The sequence below is a fragment of the Mytilus californianus genome, unplaced genomic scaffold, assembly GCF_021869535.1.
Source record: "Mytilus californianus isolate M0D057914Y unplaced genomic scaffold, xbMytCali1.0.p SCAF_15, whole genome shotgun sequence".
In the NCBI taxonomy this organism is placed as follows: Eukaryota; Metazoa; Mollusca; class Bivalvia; order Mytilida; family Mytilidae; genus Mytilus; species Mytilus californianus.
Genome location: NW_026262637.1, coordinates 20,227,476 through 20,231,794, shown reverse-complemented (window position 1 = coordinate 20,231,794; position 4,319 = coordinate 20,227,476).

Genomic DNA, 4,319 nt, shown 5'->3' with positions numbered 1-4,319 from the left:
TGACCCCATCCGCCTACATTTTTGATATCGGAAGTATGATATATGTAATGTAGACTTGATTATCTTTCATTTGATATGCAACAACGCCATGTTCTAGAAAGTTTGATTTCTGCACTTAATAACCCCATCCAACTTATTTTTTGAGGACAGGAATCTGATATTTGAAATGTACATGTTACGACCTTTCATTTGAAATACAACAACCTTACCTTAAAAGAAAATTATATTTTTTGCACTCAATGACCCCAACCAACCCATTTTTTGGGGACGTCAATTTGATATTTGAAATGTACGCTTTATGGACTTTCATTTGATATGCGACAACCTAACCATCTGAGAAGTTTTAATTTTTTGCACTAAATGACCCCACCCTTCCCCCTGGGATGAAAAGGGGGTTTTACATTTTCATTTTTGAGTAGAGCTCGTTAAGACCTTCAATTTGATATATCAAATGACCCCATTTGGCAAAGTGCCAAAAATGATGCAATATCAATTATATAAATAGAACTTATGAAACTTACAAAGTCAATGCAAAACATGAAAATTTCAAATTGATTTTTTGGTTTTTTTTTCATTGAATGTTTTTGGTATTTGGTCAAACATATAACCATGTTAAACTCTTCAATTTCTTATAATTTCAGGTGGTTACCTGTTGTTGATTCAGAAATACATGCCTCCGCTCGCAAAATTTCAAAGTGCATTATCTCTTAAACGACAACAGGTATCTCAAATTTGTTAAAAGAAAAATGATCTACAGTAAAAGGACAACATTTTAGAAAAAAAATTGGACAATTCCAAAGTTCATCAAGGTCACAATGAATTATCAAATATATGATGCAATATCAAACTTGAGAACCGGAAGTCGTAGAGACATGGGACTACCACCATTCAACTCAAGACCACTTGACCTTTCAAATGTCACAAGGTCAAGGTCATAGTACACTCTGAAGGTCAAGGTTAAATTTCATCATGACCTGACATTGACCTCAAATTGAAGGCCTTGAATTACTGATCATCTTTGCAGTTTATAGTAGGTTGATATCTGTTACCTTTTAAAAGATATACATATGTTACTATAGTTTTAAGAATTATGTTAATGTAACTTTTGAACAGACGGTCGGACATTTTTGAGCTTAATGTATAAAATGTAGAGCTCGTCGAGAGGAACATTTTATACACAGTATGTATGCAGCAAACTCTTATCGTTTTCTTAATATGCAAGCTTGAAATTGCAGCGTAAAATTTTGTTGCACTCTGTGACCTTTGACCTTGGGTGCAAATTGAAGGTCACATGAACTTAAGATTATTGGTGTAGGTCCCAAGTCTCTACGACTTACGGTTCTCGAAATACAATTTTTCAAAAATTGTGTATATTTTTTTAAGAGAAATAACTCCTTATAAGGGTCAATAACAAAATTATTTTATATGTTCATTAACATTGCCATCAGTTCCTGTATATGTTGCCGTTTTCAAATCGATTCTATCTCTAATACTTTTTGAGAAAAATGCAAAGGAAAGAAATCGCTTCAAGGGGATATAACTCGCATAGGGGATGATGAAATCCTATGCAGCCTCATATGGTAGTACATCATGATGATATCAACCTATTGTCAAAATAAGGTCATGATATCTTCAAAAACAACGAAGGGGGGCCATGTTGAAAAAATCCAATAAAAGGGTGATTACTTCTACAGGGGATGATGAAATCCTTAACAGGGTCATGTGGTAATACTTCATGATGATGTCTATCGATGGTCCATATTTGGTCTTGATAACTTTAACAGAAACGGGGGGAGGGCATTCCCAAAAAAATGTTGGAAGAAAAAAAAGAAAAAAAAAAAAAAAAAAAAAAAGAAAAAGAAAAAAAAAAAAAAAAAGAAAAAAAAAAAACATTAGAAAAACAATAAGGTCTTTCCTAACGGAGTGGAAAGACCTTAACAATAAGGTCTTTCCTAACGGAGTGGAAAGACCTTAAAAAAAAAAAAAAAAAAAAAGAAAAAAAAAAAACATTAGAAAAACAATAAGGTCTTTCCTAACGGAGTGGAAAGACCTTTACAATAAGGTCTTTCCTAACGGAGTGGAAAGACCTTAATAACAAAGTAAACGAAATCGATCCTTGTAACACCAGTATTATATTTGCTTAGTGTACAGTTGTCAGCCAATATAAAGATTCCCAGTTATAATACCTTCCAGTTAAAAAAGAATAGTACTCCTTTATGGAAAACACCGTCAAAATATTAACTTGTATGAAAGAATCAATTTTAATTGTATTTCACTCATTTAACTTAAACCATAAAAAGTATGTTTAATATTGTCAAAACAGATCCCGGAAATAGTATCGTCAGCTAAAAAGCCGACATAACGTCATCCAACATATTTAACTGCGAGGCAAATAAAGATAAAAAGCTTCAGTTTTCTCGCTGTCGTTATTAATAAATCATAAAGTGGAGTTGATAATAGAGTTTCCGGATTTAGATGTAGGTTGATAATGGATGCTGTCGTCTTACTTTCTTAATCTAATGTATCAAGAGGTCATTTCCTTAGCGAGATTGTCGGAGTATGATCCCTTTTTGCAGATAAGATTTAAAGATCTTTCATTTTTGAGAATGGTGCTGTATTATTTGTTGAATTGACTACTTCTATGTATTTTCGGTTCAGTCAATCATGCCAAAGAACACTTGTTGATCGAGCACAAATGACCTTTTTTCAAAGATAGTGCTAGAGCAATGATAGTGCTAGCTAGAAATGCGTATAAACGTATATCAAAATAAAGCCATGGTCAGTACTGAAGAGATGATGAAAACAAATAACCAATGAATAAATTAAACAAAGTTTTTTTTAAGTACTAGTGTGCTATCGAAATATTCAGTATATGATTACCGACGTAAACAACTTGAACAGTTGCTTTTCTGTTATTCCAGCTTCACTAGTTTTCACATTTAGTTTTTTTTCTAGTACGTGTTTAGAGCGAAAGATTATTGAATAAAGCATGAAATACATATTAAACTTCTATCTAAATAAAACACAAATTATAAAATGAATTAAAATCATTAAAGTAAGAAGGATCAATAACAATCTGAGCTTTATTTTCAGAAAATTTAATAAAATCAAAGATAAACCTATGTACAGTAATTTATAATTGATTTAAATCTTTGGTTTTTCTTGAAGAAAAGTGAATTACGAAAACAGATGTGAATCCAGTCACCTACAATAGTTATGTGTCGTGTTCAAAAATATAAAGATTACAGAAAATATGAAATGCACATAAAAATTCATTTAATAGATGAACATTGCTGAAACCTATTTTTTAAAATTTGGTATCATTTTATATTAAATAGGGTGTAAACTCACCTTTTTAGCTAACCTAGACAATAGGTCCAAGTGAGCTGTTCTCATCACTTCTCGTCCGTCGTTGTCTCTTCCGTTGTCGTCTCGTCCGTCGTCGTTAATTTTTACAAAAATCTCCTCCTCTGAAACTACTGGGCCGAATTTAACCAAAGTTGGCCACAATCATCATTAAGGTATCTAGGTGCCTATTAAATTGACGATCATAATAAATAGAGAGAAACTTTTAATAGAACAAATAATCAACAAGACAAGATCTACAAATAATTTGACTTGGTCGAAATTATCAGATGTTTTGTCTAATATCTGAAAAACTATAATAGATATATAGTAATTGAAATCATTAGAAATGAACAGCAAGACAGGATTTAAGTTAAGAATGATCTCATATGTTTTTCACTGTGCACAAGTTCCGTGCCTTGAAAACTTTTCACATTCCCTTAGGAAGGACAGAATTTAACCTTGTATTTTTGACACATAATTTTGTGTCTAGATGAGGCATGAGTCCAGTTTTTGGATGGAGCTCTAGCTGCTTGATCTTTATTTTTTCTGGTATGGTTTTCCTTGAATTATTTTTATGCTTGTCTTATTTATTTTTCTACTCTATTGTCTGTCTTTGTTTTGTCCACTTGGTATCGGCCCCTCTTTTTAAATATTGCCATCTACACATAGTGGTTGAATATTTAATCCTTCAAACGTAAATTGACTTGAATCACGTGACAAGATTGGCAACGGTACAGAGATATGTTTGTGTATATATTTTTTGTTAAATAAAGTTCACGTTATCAAATTATATTGTTTATTTTCTAATTTCGTGAATATTTAGCAATTTAAAAATCGAATGTCAAAAATAGGTTTATGAAGGATATCTTTCTATTTACTGTAACAGCTGTGTGAAGATATTCGATACAACCTAACTAAATTGCATTTTAAAAACAGTTATAATGCAGATGAAATGAAAAAAACAAAAAACA